The sequence below is a fragment of the Scyliorhinus torazame genome, chromosome 4 (genome assembly GCF_047496885.1).
Source record: "Scyliorhinus torazame isolate Kashiwa2021f chromosome 4, sScyTor2.1, whole genome shotgun sequence".
Taxonomy (NCBI): Eukaryota; Metazoa; Chordata; class Chondrichthyes; order Carcharhiniformes; family Scyliorhinidae; genus Scyliorhinus; species Scyliorhinus torazame.
In genome coordinates this window covers 227,711,690-227,729,286 of record NC_092710.1, presented here as the reverse complement: position 1 = coordinate 227,729,286, position 17,597 = coordinate 227,711,690, and positions in this window count along the sequence as shown.

Genomic DNA, 17,597 nt, shown 5'->3' with positions numbered 1-17,597 from the left:
CCTACGAGACTTGGCGCTCGCCGGATCCCCATGCACACCGCAGCCACCAGTCCCACCCTCCCCTCCACCAGGGCACCTTACAGGAGGATGGGTCCTTCTGCCGGCCCCGTCTAGGCCTCCCCACCCACCGACGCACCCCGCAGGCGCTCCCTTCCCAGGTCAACCGTTTTCCCCACCAGCGCCGCCTAGGGGTGTTGAAGCTGCCACAGAGATCGAGGCCACGCTCCCGGAGTCACAGACACCCGAGCCTCCACCGGAGTCACCACCGAAGCTTCGACGATCACAGAGGACGGCCAGGGCCCCCGATTGACTGATTGCTTCATTTTAAAGTGTATAGTTAATTATGAATCTGTAAATAGTTACAAAATGCTGTACGGAGGTATTACGGTACCTCCATAACTATAATTTCTACCACGTTACCATGTTGTAATATCAAGCCACCACCCCCGCCGGACTCTTTTTTAACAGGGGGTGAATGTGGTAGTCTGTGTAGAGGTATTACGGTACCTGGTAATGCTGGAACACCATTGGTAGATATTGTATGTTTCCTATTGGTCAAGCTGTATGGTAGCTCCGCCCTGCAAGGCGGGGTATAAGAGCCTGTGCCTCCCCAGCAGCCTTCATTCTGTACCTGAGCTGCTGGGGGAAACATCTAGCTTATTAAAGCCTTCAGTTGGACTACAACCTCGCTTTAGTGGTCATTGATCGTGCATCACTCACCACAAAACCAGTGCTAATGCAATGTATTCCCACTTTGCACCCTTTGCTATGATTTACAACCTACAACCGCTGAACCCCTTATTATACAGTGTAACTATCACCTTTTTGATCCAACTGGCTCGACAATGGGAGGTCTATTGAGAACTTTGGAGAATTGAATCTCAGAAAGCATGCAGTCTTGATAAAATCTCAGCCAGTCACATGTGTCAGTTCTCTGACAAACTTGCTTCATTTTTGATGGACATAATGCATCATATGTGGAACAGGGAGTCCAAACTGAGTGGAAAAGGGCGAATGTTGTTCCTATTCTGAAATTGTCACCTCCCAGCATTGATAACTTGCACCAGTTACTCTAATTGAACATATCTTCAAAATCACGGAACACTTATGGCACATTGAACGATTGAGGCAACGCAGCACAGCCTTGATCTCAGACAGTTTGAAACACCAAAGGTGCATCAACTTCACATTGCACTGATTAATATCCTGTCACACTCCATGAGTAAGCTGATATATCAGGATCAATAATCTTCAGGTGGCATGTTGGCACAGGTTTGCACTCCTGCCTCATCGTGCCAAGGACCTGGGTTCGATCCCGGCCCTGGGTCACTGACTGTGTGGAGTTTGAACACACGTGTCTGCATGGGTCTCACCTCCGCAATGCAAATATGTGCAGGGTAGGTGGATTGGACATGCTAAATTGCCCCTTAATTGGAATTCTTTTCAAAAAAGGATCAATATCTTCAATGATGCTTATGGATGTCTCCAAAGCATTCAATTATATCGATCACATGATTACCATCTTAAAAGTCCTACAAATGGGTATTGATTCATCTCTTGTTTCTTGGATAAACAATTCATTTCAAATCGCAAACAATAGGCAAAATTCAGTGTAGGGTATATGGGCTTTGTATTCCTGGAAGGAGAACTGGTGGGGGACTTGTGCTACTTTTCCAAGGGCGCCCAATGCTACTTAAGTGCAATCAGGCACTTAAGTGGACAGTGTCAGATCTCCCGCAGTATTAAGACCTATTGGGTGAAAATACCTAATTTGAGAGATGCGGGTCAATCAAAGTATAGCAGCTCCATACTACAGACATCACCATCAGAAGTGGTTGCTGATAATCCTCTGAGGTCTTCACCAAGGAACATTGTTGGATCCCTGGAGAGAGGTGAGTATGGGTGGGATCCGGGGAGGGAGTTGCTGAAATGGAGGGGTGGAGGAGGGCTGGAAGGGAAGGTGTGTGGCTCTCAGTGGACACCCTTCTTCCTAATGCTGAGTCATTCAATTGGACCAAAGTGTCTTTGTAAGAGGGACGCTCTGGGAGCTGCCGGCAGACCTGGCAGGGATTTACAGAAAATCGGTTCGAGTTTGGGAGAATACCGATGACACCATTAAATCCTGGTGGGCTCAGGCATAAAGACCTTTAAATGACTCATTCGTTAGCCAGCGGGGAGGTTCCCTGGTCAGATCTTCCAAGCCGCTGACTAAGTGGGAGTCAACCTCCCCATGAGATTATGCAAGCTCCCTGCCACCTAGTCCACTCCAGCAGATTCTATTAGTCCCAGCTAATGTGTCAAACCCATTGGTAAAGTGGCTGAATGGATGTATGTGCATGGTGGTGTCCTCCAGGCAATGAAGATGATACCCATTATATCCTTTGCCATGATCAACAATGCTGGCACCGAGGACCCGGGTTCGATCCCGGCTCTGGGTCACTGTCCGTGTGGAGTTTGCACATTCTCCCCGTGTTTGCATGGGTCTCACCCCACACCCCAAAGATGTGCAGGGTAGGTGGATTGGCCACGCTAAACTGCCCCTTAATTAGAAAAAAGCAATTGGGTACTCTAGATTTATTTAAAAAAATAAAATACTGGCTGCAGAGAAGCTGACACTGCCATTCATTGTTTTAAATATGTCGACAACCTGACAGTCACGGTAAAGAATAGCATCCACACTGAATCTCACGTGCAAACTGTACTTGAGCAACGTCACAACGGGTCTGTAAACAACAAAAGGTGTCTTAAGCCCAAACGATAGACAGGATTGATGACATCGGCTCGTTCAAAACAAATCAGTTCCTCCAAATTTTTCACCAAATCATATCACAATCCAACATCAGAGCACAGTCAAACTGTTGGGTATATGTTATGTGGGTTTTGTATCCTAGTACGTGTGTTACTTCTCCAAGGGCGCCCGATGCTACTTAAGTGCAATCAGGCACTTTAGTGGACAGTATCAAATCTCCTATAGTATTAAGACCCCATTGCTTATTCAAAACAAACCAATTCCTCCCAAATTTTCACCAAATAATGTAACATTCCAACATCAGAGCATGGTCAAAGTGTTGGGTATATTTATCCAGGCAGATCTAAGCTGGGATGTAGACATCAGTTCTATTGTTACAAGCTGTATAACAATACCACTGTACAGCTGTCGGTACATGCTGGAATCTTAAGTATCATTCCCTCTCAAATAATGATGTTGTATCCATTCTCACATCTTTTATTCGCCACTTATTGGAATATGTGGCACATCGTGTGGTTGAGCGGCATCACAAAACAGCAATGTTAAGCCATTGAGAATGGACCCTAATTACCACAGTTACTTAGATTCCTTACATGGCTGCAGTCTGGAGTCATTCAAGAGTAGACGCAATCAACTCTGTCATACTTGTGTGCGAGATCACTGCCAATCTCCAAACTTCACTGCTTGTTACCTGCAGAGAGATCTTTCAGTAGATATCAGCCACAGAATTCAAAACAACTAATTGGATTAAGATGGAGAACAAGGGGCGTGATCCTCCACTCCCACGCCGGTTGGGAGAATCGCCTGGGCCGCCAAAAGTTCCGGGGACGCCGGTCCGACGCCCTCCCGCGATTCTCCCAAACGGCGGGAACGAACCGGTCAAGTTTCGCGGGCCGCAGGCCGGAGAATTGCCGGAGACACCGAAAATGGCGATTCTCCGGCACCCCCGCTATTCTGAGGCCCGGATGGGCCGAGCGCCCAGGCCAGAACGACGGGTTCCCCCGGCGCCGTCCACACCTGGGGCGTCATTCTCCGACCCCCCCGCCGGGTCGGAGAATGGCCGTTGGCCGCCGTGAATCCCGCCCCCGCCCCCGCCGAAGTCTCCGAAGGGAGAAAAGTCGGCGGGGCGTTAATGGCGCCGCTGTCGCGGAGAATGTCACGGGTCTGCGTAAGGCAGCCAATTTTCGGCCTGCCGATATTCTCCCTTCCGGATGGGCCGAAGTCCCGTCGACGTGATGACCGTTCCAGGTGCTCCAGGCTCACGCCGACCGGCGAGGAGGTGAGTGACGGCCTGGGGGGTTGGCTCTGGGCAGGAAATGGCGTGGCCGCAGACTGATTGCTTGAGGAGAGGTGTGTCTCGGCTTATGTGTGTGTGTGTGCGGCGGGGGGGGGGGTTGGTTAGAGTAGGCTGGGCTCCGGGGGAGTGCCGGGAGGGGGTCCGTGCTGGGGTGGAGGTTGGGGGGGTCCGTGCTGGGGTGGAGGTTGGGGGTTGGGGGGGGTCCGTGCTGGGGTGGAGGTTGGGGAGGTGGTCCGTGCCGGGGTGGAGGTTGGGGGGGGGGGGTCCGTGCTGGGGTGGAGGTTGGGGGTTGGGGAGGGGGTCCGTGCCGGGGTGGAGGTTGGGGGGGGGTCCGTGCTGGGGTGGAGGTTGGGGGTTGGGGGGGGTCGGTGCTGGGGTGGAGGTTGGGGAGGGGGTCCGTGCCGGGGTGGAGGTTGGGGGGGGGGGTCCGTGCCGGGGTGGAGGTTGGGGGTTGGGGGGGGGTCCGTGCTGGGGTGGAGGTTGGGGAGGGGGTCCGTGCCGGGGTGTATGATGGGAGGGCAAATGAGTTGGTCCACCTGGCCAGGTGCCAGCCTCCAACAGTTGGACCCATGCGGTCCATGCCACCTGGCTGGGGGGAGGAGGGGATATGGGCAATGATGACATGTCGTCGTTCCCCTCCCCCCCACCAGGCCGTCATGTTTTCAGACCATCCAGCGATGTTGGCCGCCGTGGTGGCAGCCGCTCATGTCTATGTTGCCCTGGATGAGGAGGAGGAGGAGGAGGAGGAGGAGGAGCGTGCCAGAGAGGCGGCGCAGGCTGCCGCAGAGTGGCAGGCGGCAGCCGTCCAGGCTGGAGGGACACCTAACCGACAGGACGAGGAGGGGGAGGAGGACGTCGCGGCCCCACGGCAACGGAGGCACCCGAGCGCCCCGTGTGTACCGGCCCCGGCAGTCATACCAGGACCTCACGGACCGGGAATGCAGGAGGAGACTCCGGATGAGCCGGGAAACCGTGGCACACATCTGCCACCTGCTGGCACACCTGTCACCGCTTGGCACTGGCGGGGGACACCCTCTCCCCGTGTCCGTCAAGGTTACGGTGGCCCTGAACTTTTATGCAACGGGGTCATTCCAGGCACCGAGTGGGGACCTGTCCGGCATATCGCAGACATCGGTGCATCGGTGCATCGGGGCAGTGACAGATGCCCTTTATGCCATGGCGCACCGCTACATCCGCTTCCCCGTGGACCGGGCCAGCCAAGATGCCCGGACCGTGGGCTTCTCTGCCGTTGCCGGGTTCCCCATGGTCCAGGGCGCGATCGATGGGATGCACGTCGCCGTGCGGCCACCTGCAGAGAACAGGGCCGTGTTCACTAATAGGAAGGGGACCTATTCAATGAACGTACAGGTGGTCTGCGACCACCGCATGATGATCCTGCACGTCTGCGCCCGTCACCCAGGCAGTGTACACGACTCATTCGTGTTGTCGCGGTCATCCATCCCCGGCATGTACGAGGGACGCCATCCCCGGCTGAGGGGCTGGTTGCTGGGCGACAGGGGCTACCCATTGCGATCGTGGCTGATGACGCCTATACGGAGGCCACGCAATGAGGCGGAGAACCGCTACAATGATGCCCATGTAGCGACAAGGGGAGTGATCGAGAGGTGCTTTGGCGTGCTGAAGATGCGTTTCAGGTGCCTGGACCTCTCTGGGGGCGCCCTCCAGTATCGGTCAGATAGGGTCGGCCGCATCATTGTGGTGTGCTGCGTCCTGCACAACATAGCCCAGCAGAGGGGCGATGTGCCGCAGGCAGAGGAGGGCGGAGTGGAGGAGCAGCAGGAAGAGGCCCAGTCCTCCCCAGATGAGGGGGGTGGGGGCAATGGTCAGGGCAGACGGGGTAGACACAGGCGGGTGGCTGTCCACCGTTACCGGCTGGCCCAGCGGGCACGGGACAGACTGATAGACGCCCGCTTCACTGACTAGATGGGCGTGGGAATCGGGTAGTATGGCCACAGACCGCACACCATGACAACAGCCGACCACCCACACCCCCCACCCATCCACCCACCCAGCACCCTCACCCCCCACCCCAACCCCACACACCCCACCCGCATGCACACCACTCCCCCCCCCCCAATTGCCGATCCACCGGCGGCACAACGGGCCGGGCTCACCCAGTTGCGGGTGGACGCGTGTCTATCGCAGGCCATGGAGGATGATGACAACCCGCCTCCGATGAGCTCCTGGCTCTACATCGTTGGACTATGTCTGACCCATGGCCACAGTACCACCATCCACCCGGACCATCCCTGCATGCGGCTGTGACACTGCAGCGCACGGTCCCGTCCTCTGCCCGGGGGATGTTGATCGCGGCCCAGGGGGAAGGGGGCAGACTCACCTGGGGCTGAGGTAAGACCACCCGTCACACACACACTTGCGCTCAACGTACATGACACGCCCGCACACTTTGGACAGAGCACAAAGGCAGCTTCGGTAGGTGTAACATTGATTTTAATAACCAAAGGAGTTCATGCACGTGCCCTAGCCCCTAAAACTCATCTGTGCCCTGCACCCGTGCCAACTTACTCAGTGTCTAATTGTTTGGCCTTACGGGCCCTTTGACTACGTCTACGTGGTTTCCCAGACGGTACAGCAGAACTGGAGGTGGACTCCTGTGATTCCTGCCCTCTGACACTGGATCCCATTGGCGGCCGTTTCCTGGGGCGTCCTGGCCTAGATGGGCCAGGCTGCGGCCCGGGCGACTGGGATGGCGAGCTGCCAGCCTGTCCTGCCCGTTGCCCACCCGATGCACCTGGGACGGAAGGGGGGGAGTCCGAGGTGTCGCGGTGTACCGGGACCTCGCCTACAGAGGGAGCCGGGACGGACCACACCACCTCCTCCTCCCTCGGGGTGCCCGATGGCCCCCAGGCCTCTACATGGGTGGGGGATGAGAACGGACTGTCCATCCGACGCGCCCCCGACATCTGACGCTGCCAGTCCTGGAGGCCCGTGCTGGTATCGACAGGGGTCTGCAGGTTTGTAGCCATGGAGCCCAGGGGGTTGTCGAACCCTGTCTGTGACAGTGCGACGCCGGCTCGCACATGGCCACTGGCGCCGATGCCCTCAGCGATGGCCTGCTGAGACTGGGCCATGGCCTGCAGAGACTGGACCATGGCCTGCAGAGACTGGGCTATGGCCTGCTGAGACTGGGCTATGGCCTGCTGAGACTGGGCCATGGCCTGCTGAGACTGGGCCATGGCCTGCTGAGACTGGGCAATGGCGTTGAGCGCCTCTGCCATCTGGCGCTGGCACTGGCTCATGGCCTCCTGTGAGAGGGCAGCCATTTCCTGGGCCACAGACGCCGCCCGCACGGAAAGCCCAAGGCCTCGCAAACCGTTCCCCATGTCTGACACCGTCGCACCCATTGCCTCCACCGCGGACGCCACCCGTGTGGTGTCAGCCTGGGTGGCACGCATGACCGGGACCACTCCCAGCTCCTGGACGCAGGTGGACTCCTCCACCTGCGACCGCAGCCGCCGCAAGCCACCCGTCACCCTATTCGCTCGTCTCCGTGTCGGTGGTTGCATCGGATCTATGTGTGGGTGTGGTAACTGCAGGAACCCGGGATCCATCTGGGCGGCAGATGTTCGTTTGGCCTGAGCTGCCCTCCGACCGCCCGGTCCCTCTGCTGCTCCTACCTCCTCCTGCTGTACCGGGACGGCTGTGTTGTGCGCACCAGTGAGTGTACCAGACGCCTCATCACTAAAGTGCCCAACCGTGGTGAGTGTTTCTGCGATGGTGGAGGGTGTTGGTGACAGCAGTGGCGTTGTGTCGTGCTCTTCGTCCCATTCTGAGTCCATGGCACTTTGGGGTGGGGGTTCGTCTCCACCCATCCACTCTGAGTCACTGTCCGGTATTTCGTCTTCCCGGGAAGGGGTGTCCTGGGTAGTGCTGTCCCGGGTAGTGCTGTCCCGGGTAGTGCTGTCCCGGGTAGTGCTGTCCCGGGTAGTGCTGTCCCGGGTAGTGCTGTCCCGGGTAGGGGTGTCCTGGGTAGTGGTGTCCCGGGTAGGGGTGTCCTGGGTAGTGGTGTCCCGGGTAGGGGTGTCCTGGATAGTGGTGTCCTGGGTAGTGGTGTCCTGGCTCGGATGTGACGGGGGCCTGTGGCTGCCCCCCTCATCGCTGGGTGGTCGCTCCCGCACGTGACGGGGGTGTCGTCTCCCTGTTGCTCCAGGTCTCTCCGTCTCCCGTGGTATGCGAGGGGCATCCTGCGGGCGTCGCATGCTGGAGGGTCCGGGTCTCTCCGTCTCCCGTGGTCTCCGAGTGGCATCCTGCGGGCGTTGCATGCTGGAGGGTCCGGGTCTCTCCGTCTCCCGTGGTGTGCGAGGGGCATCCTGCGGGCGTCGCATGCTGGAGGGTCCGGGTCTCTCCGTCTCCCGTGGTCTCCGAGGGGCATCCTGCGGGCGTCGCATGCTGGAGGGTCCGGGTCTCTCCGTCTCCCGTGGTCTCCGAGGGGCATCCTGCGGGCGTCGCATGCTGGAGGGTGCGGGTCTCTCCGTCTCCTGTGGTCTCCGAGGGGCATCCTGCGGGCGGTGTGCATCTGCGGGGATGGGTGCCTGGACGTTTGGTCCTGCGATACACAATGAAGCATGCATGGTTAGACATCAGGCAGTGATCAGGTGATACGGGGGAGGGAGATATAGGGGAGGGGGGATATGGGGATGGGCTGTTGGTGGCTCACTTGCTCGTGGGGCCCCGACCTCTGCATCAGCAACCTCCCGGTCCTCAGGTCCGCCAGCCAGTTCCAGGGCCCTTTCCTCGTGTACGGTCAGTGGCCTCTCATCAGCGGGCCCTCCTCGAGTCCTCACATGCTCCCTATTGTTGTGTGCGCGCTTCTCCTGTGGGGGGGGGGGGGTGGTGGCAGGGGTAAAAGGCAACAGTGTTAGGCAGGTATATGAATGCACGCCATCGGTTGCGCGTGCATTGCAGAGGTTAAGGTTAGGGCTGGATTCACTTGGGGATATGGGGGATATGGGGGAGGGGGGGATGTGGGAGGGGGGATATGGGGGATATGGGGAGGGGGGATATGGGGGAGGGGGGTATGGGGGAGGGTGGATATGGGGGAGAGGGGATATGGGGGAGGGGGGATATGGGGGAGGGGGATATGGGGAGGGGGGATATGGGGGAGGGGGGTATATGGGGGAGGGGGGATATGGGGGAGGGGGGATATGGGGGAGGGGAGGATATGGGGGAGGGGAGGATATGGGGGAGGGGGGATATGGGGAGGGGGGATATGGGGGAGATGGGGGAGGGGGGATATGGGGAGGGGGGATATGGGGGAGGGGGGATATGGGGAGGGGGATATGGGGAGGGGGGATATGGGGAGGGGGATATGGGGGATATGGGGAAGGGGGATATGGGGGAGGGGGGATATGGGGGAGGGGGGATATGGGGGAGGGGGGATATGGGGGATATGGGGAGGGGGGATATGGGGAGGGGGGATATGGGGGAGGGGGGATATGGGGGAGGGGGGATATGGGGGAGGGGGGATATGGGGGAGGGGGGATATGGGGGAGGGGGGATATGGGGGAGGGGGGATATGGGGGAGGGGGGTATGGGGAGGGGGGATATGGGGGAGGGGGGATATGGGGGAGGGGGGATATGGGGGAGGGGGGATATGGGGAGGGGGATATGGGGGAGGGGGGATATGGGGGAGGGGGATATGGGGGATGTGGATATGGGGGAGGGGGGATATGGGGGATATGGGGGAGGGGGGATATGGGGGAGGGGGGATATGGGGAGGGGGGATATGGGGGACATGGGGAGGGGGGATATGGGGTGTGGGGATATGGGGGAGGGGGGTATGGGGGAGGGGGGATATGGGGGAGGGGGGATATGGGGGATATGGGGGAGGGGGATATGGGGAGGGGGGATATGGGGGAGGGGGATATGGGGGAGGGGGGATATGGGGGAGGGGGGATATGGGGGATATGGGGGAGGGGGGATATGGGGAGGGGGATATGGGGCAGGGGGATATGGGGGAGGGGGGGATATGGGGGAGGAGGGTATGGGGAGGGGGGATATGGGGGAGGGGGGATATGGGGGAGGGGGGGATATGGGGGAGGGGGGTATGGGGGAGGGGGATATGGGGGAGGGGGGATATGGGGGAGGGGGGGATATGGGTGATATGGGGGAGGGGGGTATGGGGGAGGGGGGATATGGGGGAGGGGGTATATGGGGGAGGGGGATATGGGGGATATGGGGGAGGGGGGATATGGGGGAGGGGGGATATGGGGGAGGGGGGATATGGGGGCGGGGGAGATATGGGGGATATGGGGGAGGGGGGATATGGGGGAGGGGGGATATGGGGAGGGGGGGATATGGGGGATATGGGGAGGCTCACCCTGCCTGCTCTGACGAGGTGGCACTGGGTGCCTGTCCGTGGTGTTAGGGCCACAGCGGTGACGGCCTCTGCCACTTCCCTCCACAGACGCCGGCTGTGGCATGGGGCAACTCTGCGGCCGTGCCCGGGATACAGGGCGTCCCTCCTCTGCTCCACCGCGTCCAGGAGCGCCTCCACATCGCGTGACTCGAACCTCGGGGCTGAACGACGGCTAGCCATCCAGTCGGGTGTTGCGGTCGGGTGGGGGGGAGCTGCGCGGCCTTATGAGCCGTCACGCCGTGCAGCGCGTATGACGCTGCACGGCGTGAACCATTGCGCAAGCGCGGATCCCGTCACGTCGCTGCTAGCCCATTTCGGGCCGGAGACTATCGGCCCATTTTTATGACGTGACGCAAGTGGGATTTGCGCCGTTTTTTGCGCCGATCGGCGGACTTTCCGCCGATAACGGAGAATTTTGCCCCTGGTCACTGCAGTCGTGAGCGGTGCGTGAACGTTGGGGGGGGCGGCCTGTGGGGGGGTGAGGGGGCATCCTGCACCGGGCTTTACCTGGAATGTGGGGTGGCCCGCGATCGGTGCCCACCGATCGTTGTGCCGTCCTCTCTGAAGGAGGACCTCCTTCCTTCCGCGGCCCCGCAAGATCCGTCCCCCATCTTCTTGCGGGGCGGACTTATAAAGGACGGCAACCACGCATGCGCGGGTTGGCGCCGGCCAACCTGCGCATGCGCGGATGATGCCCGTTATGCGGCACCGGCCGTGTCATCTATGCGGCGCCGCTTTTACGCGGGCGACAAGGCCTGGCGCGTGTAGATGACGCGGCCCCGATACTGGCCCATTGTCAGGGCCTGAATCGGTCGGGACCGTGGCCGTTCTGCGCCGTCGTGAACCTCGACAGCGTTCGCGACGGCGCGGCCACTTCGGCGTGGGAGTGGAGAATCGCGCCCAAGGTTTCAGAATAGTTCAATGCCATATCTCAACTGTACAATGAACAAAATCTAATGACTGCTCAACTTGAAACTCAGATAACTTAAAGACCTTAATCTGATGATCAGTACATTATTCCGCTCTGTTCCATCCATCATTTTTTATATTTTATACTTCAAATGGAGTGATTGATTATTCAACTTATCTTGGCCATGACACAGTTGATTTTTAAATAAATACATCTTTGATAGATTAATGAAACGGCCTTAATTTGAAATAGTTTTAGGAGTAAAGTGAACAGAAGGTCAAAACAAACACATTTTAATAAGCTGACACCATGCAACTTGCAGTGAATTTTTAAAACAATAAGATTTCTGTAATTCTGTTTATTCAGATCACATAACCATGGGGAAATATTTTTTAAGACTGAACCCCATGGTGTGTCTTATAGGTCCCATCTATAATAGAACAGCTAGGCAAGAAAACACTCATTAGTTTAGATTACTTGCCTTTAAATTCACCTATACCCTTTGATATTCAAGCTGTAGCAAACAAAGGTCAACTAATACAGTTAGGCAAAATTATCAATCAAAGTAGGGGTCAGACACAGTGGTTACCTGAGAGGTTTTCTATTCAATTTTTAATAACTGTATAACACACTACAAAAATGAATGAAAGTATACTCCCTGGTCAATATATAGTCAATATTAAGATATAGTCAATATTAAGAATGCTTCTCATTAATAGCACTTGACATCACTTTTCGACCTTTGGCTAAGATCAAGCGTCGGATCAAATCCAAGATGAGGTGCACTGCCTTTTCTTCGCAGCTTGGATCTTGTACGCCTCTCTTGTGGAGACCATGAATTGGCTTCAATTTGAATTGGTTTTTGGAGCAAGGAATGAGATGGATTAAGGCTTTGCCCTGATCACTCTGCATAATGGCTTTGTAACTTTAAAGATGGGGGGAAAAAACTAATAGCACTTGATAAACAATCTGCTTAAATTGAGTTGATAGGGTGGCATGGTCGCAAAGTGGTTAGCACTGCTGCATCACGGCACCAAGGACCCCACTTCGATCACAGCCCCGGGTCACTGTCCGTGTGGAGTTGGCACATTCTCCCTGTGTCTGCATGGGTCTTATCCAACAATCCAAAGATGTGCAGGGTAGGTGGATTGGCCACGCAAATTGCCCCTTTAAAAAAAATGGAGTTGATAATTGGAAGTCTAAACTAGTCCGGGATGTGATTTTTACATACATCTGAAAGCCATAGATAATTACATGCATTGGTATGTGACATGCACAGGTAAAACAATTTTCAAAAATCAATCTTTTCTTATGTGAAATGCAAGCATCTGCTCATGTGAATGTGAATTGCATTGAAATGAGCAAATCAGTAATGGCTTGATTGCAGGAAGGAAAATCCTCCTTCCGAATGATTGTCTGTCCTGTGACCACAGCTAAAAAATGTACACCATTGATGTTGGCTTAGGACAGAACCTGGTTTAGATGCAATACCCTTTCTGTCAAATAATCTGTCAACACTTACTTTCTGAGTTGATACAGAGAATAGCCTGAGGGCTACAGGCCCCGTGTAGCGTTCTCAGCATTTATCAGAGAAGGGAGAGAAAGTTTGCAAAATAAATTCATAGAACATCATTCACGTGTGTAATTTCAATGTGCAATTCCCATGAATTCCCTTTGCACAAAAGTGTTAAAGGTACAATATGCACAACAACATGCCAGGCAGTTATTCCATGTGTTTTATATTGCACCTTATCCAGGATGATATTTAAAACTGCAGCCAATAAATATGCAGATTATGCTTCAGTGTGAGAAGGTACTTACAACAGCTGTTGTCATCAGCATACATCTGTTTCATGCATCTTGATGCATATTTAATACTGACAGAAAACAAAACATAGCTTTGCAGTTGCTATGTTGTCATAACATTTTACTGCACTGACTTTTTAAAAAGCAATGAATTAGGAACTTTGAAAAATTGTCATGTTGCCCAAAATCAAGCATTGGACATGCATTATGGTTGAAAGAAGCTGCTAACTCTTTGAAAAATTACTTCCTCAAACCGACATGTACTTAAAATTTAGAGTACCCAATAATGTTTTTTCCAATTAAGGGGCAATTTAGCATGGCCAATCCGTCTACCCTGCACATTTTTGGGTTGTGGGGGTGAGACCTACGCAGACAAAGGGAGAATGTGCAATCTCCACACGGACAGTGACCTGGGGCCGGGATTGAACCCGGGTCCTCAGCACCGTTAGACAGCAGTGCTAACCACTGCTCCACCGTGCCCCCCTTTAAAACTCATTGTTGGCTTTATAGTCCTTCATCCATGAAACCATTGCTGAATCACACCTCTCTGTGTTAATTTCCATAAAACCTGCATTGATTACAATGTTAAAATTGATGGCAAATGAATGTTGCATACTTGGCCTAGTTAAGTCCTAAATTGCAAACAGGATTCTGCGTACGTCAATTACCCTGATTTGTATTTCAATTGGGCCTCCGAATGGCCTACAATCAGATTGGGGAGTAGTTGGGGCAGCCACAGGAATAACAACCATCAAGCGATATGTCATTCTCCAGCATATTCAGGGTGCTACCACCTTGCTTTCACCAGGCAAGAGACCTCAACATCTACTCCATAGTTTTTATTTATAACCTTTTTTTGGTAGTACCTCAGAAGTTACATCACCACGACTGTTAGACCAAGTTACATCAATTTGAAATGTTTGGCAGTGATCAGCTCTCCCAGCCTATTCAATGGAACCAGCAGCTGTTGCTTGTCAATGATTTGCTGCGACTGTGGTCGCTATGCTTCCTCTCTTAACCGGTTAACTGTTTGATGATTACTACTTATTTCTGTTTGTTCTGTAATTCTGAGATGCATTATTTTAGTCAATATTTGCTTCAGTAATTAGTAGTTTAATGATATTAATAATAACAGAGGCATCCTTTGGTATAGCTTTTAGTTCTGCTTGGGAGCCACAATTCAGCTTTTCTGGGGTATATTGATGTATCTGTTTCTCAGGCATAAGATAGGCTCAAAGCATGACAATTTAGCAGTGTGACAGCCTGTGACCATTTGTGAAAGGGGAGGTCCCACTTTAAATTCTTTGGACCTCTTAATGGTATTTTAGGCAATCAATTGAACTAAATTAACAAATTAAGGGACAAATAAAAAGGTGACCCCCTTAAAGGTCTATTGCAACAAAAGAAATGGAATTGCAAAGAAAACTTAGATATCAAATCACGTGGTTAAAGTCCTCGATAAAACACTCCAGCCTCTGCTGTGCCTGCTGCACACAGAGACGGGGCCTTTTTTGGTACAAACATTGATAGGCCCTTTAAAAATGTAAATTAGGATTCTATCACCAATTGAGCACCTAATCCTAAAGGGACAGGCGCCAGACCTATTTTACACAGATCCCCTGGCTGCCAAGAAAATGCAAGATTTAGACAAAATGTTTCTGTGGAACCAGGGACGTACAGAATTTACCTGGAGTCTGCCTGTAGGTGTACTCATACACTGCCAGCAACAGGGCCCAGCGCTGAATCCGGCGGGCACTATCGACATGATCACCTTGTCCTCTTTAAAAAGCCCTAGCAATGGCTTGTGGTCTGTCACAATTGGCATCATATACGTACTGATGAAATGTCTTCATTGCGAATACGACGGCTAGTCATTCTTTATCTAACTGGGGGTAATTACGTTCCACAGCGACCAATGTCTTTAACGCTAATGCTATTGGCCTTTCTCTGTTGTCAGCCATGCAGTGGGACAATACAGCTCCAATTCCATAAGGCGAGGCACCGCACGTCACCAACAGAGGCTTGGAGGGGTTGTAATGTGTCAATAATCCAAACAATTGGGCAGCACGGTGGCGCAGTGGTTAGCACTGCTGCCTCACGGCAGGAGTGGTCCCAGGTTCGATCCCGGCTCTGGGTCACTGTCCGTGTGGAGTTTGCACATTCTCCCCGTGTTTGCGTAGGTTTTCCCCCCATAACCCAAGGATGTGTAGGTTAGGTGGATCGGCCACGCTAAATTGCCCCTTAATTGGAAAAAGTGAATTGGGTTCTCTAAATGTATATTTTAAAAAAATAAAATAATCCGAACAACTTTAGCTGCTGCTTCACCTTTGGAAAAGCTTCCTCCTGAGGTGCTCTCCACGCTCATTCTTGGTTCTCCTTCTGCAAGGCATGTAATGGGACGAGGATGGTCGCTAGTCCAGGAATAAAATTCCCATAATAGTTTATGAAACCTAAGAGTGATCGTAACTCTGTTGCACTTTCCGGAGTTGGAGCTTGCCTAATCCCCTGCACCTTTTCGACTGGGTGCAGTCCGTCTGATCCACACGATACCCCAAGTTTGTAACTTCTTGGCTAGCTTTGCTGCCTCAAGAGGCCGAGGACCCAGGTTCGATCCGGGCCCCGGGTCACTGTCCGTGTGGAGTTTGCACATTCTCCCTGTGTCCGTGTGGGTCTCACCTCCACAACCCAAAAATGGGATTTGTACCGGTCACGACCCAGCGGACTCGGTCCAGAGCCCTTCACTATTATTAACAGCAGCCTGTAAGGTACTGGGGTTATCATAGTGCTCGCTATGTCTAGATCACTCTCAACCATATAGATCGCTAGCCTTGCCTTTGTGTCCGGCAAACTCAACTGTGCTGAACTGCAGTCCTGATTCTCTCGAAGGTCTGCCTCCCGATTACTGAAACTGCAGCCCCCATTTCTAACTCCATCTCTAACGGGTGGCCGTTCACCTGGACGGTAATCCTAATGGGGATAAATCGATTCCTGGCTTGGGTCACTGTCTGTGTGAAGTCTGCACGTTCTCCCCGTGTCTGCATTTCCTCCAAGTGCTCCGGTTTCCTCCCACAAGTCCCGAAAGATCTGTCTGTTAGGTGAATTGGACATTTTGAATTCTCCCTCCGTGTACCCGAACAGGTGCCGGAGTATGGCGACTAGGGGCTTTTCACAGTAACTTCATTGCAGTGTTAATATAAGCATACTTGTGATGAGTATGCTGGCTGGCCTGCGGTTCCCTGTACCTGGGGTTTTGCCAGCCACCAGTGCCGGACCTCCTTGGATCCTCCTCCATTGTTTCCAGGTAGGTGTCCTGCTGGCTGTAGCGGCATTTGACCAACGGGCCTGATCCTGACGGTGTTCGGGCCAGGCCGAGATTCTGCTGATCCCATCCTAAGGGGTGCCGCGTGCTAGAATGGAGAGGGACTCCTACGCTGTTCACCGCCATCCCTGTCACCCCTGGAGTTCCTGGACTGCTTTCTCTGTGCTCTCACAGATCTCGATGGCCTTTCTTAGATCCAACAACGGCTCAGCCAGCAATTTCCACTGGGTCGTCGTATTATTTATTCCACATACATGCCGGTCCCGTAGCATCTTGGGTAGGGATGGTCCATAGGATCAAAACTCTACCAATTTGCGTAATTGTGCCAAAAATCATGTTATAGACTCCCCTGGGGTCCTCTTGTCCGTATAAATTGGTACCTCTGTACGATAAATGCCGGCTTGGGTGGTAATGGTTTGTCAAGAGTTCCACTAACACTTTGAACACCTTGGAGTCTGGGCCGTGGGGTACGTCAGGCTCTTTATGATGCTGTTAGTGAGGGGCCCCACAAACGGTCAGAAGAATTACCGTCTGGCGATCATCCCCAATGATAGAGTTTGCCTTAAAAAAGTAGCGCTGACGCTCCGTGTACTGTGCCCAGTTCTCTACACCTGCATCGAATACATTGGGCGTGACTTCATAGAATCATAGAATTTACAGTACAGAAGGAGGCCATTCGGCACATCGAGTCTGCACCAGCCCTTGAAAAGGGCACCCTACTTAAGTCCACCTAACTTGCACATCTTTGGACTGTGGGAGGAGACCAGAGCACCCGGAGGAAACCCACGCAGACACGGGGAGAAGGTGTGTACTCCACAAAGATAGGCACCCAAGGTTGGAATTGAACTTGCGACCCTGGAGTTGTGAGGCAGCAGTGCTAACCACTGTATCACACTGAAATTAAACAGGGTCCTTTGTTGGGTCTGTTTAGCCGGGTATTTCCCAGTGCTGGCAGTGCCAAGAAAGACTCTGCTTAATTTCAGGACCTCGGCGAGGAATGCCCCACCAAGGTCGCAATTAGTCCCATTTCCTACACTAAAGAGCTCCGCTCACCAATGCAGGAAGTGATTGGGGTGCCATTTCTAAATAGCACCCTGGGCCGGCATTCTCCAAGCT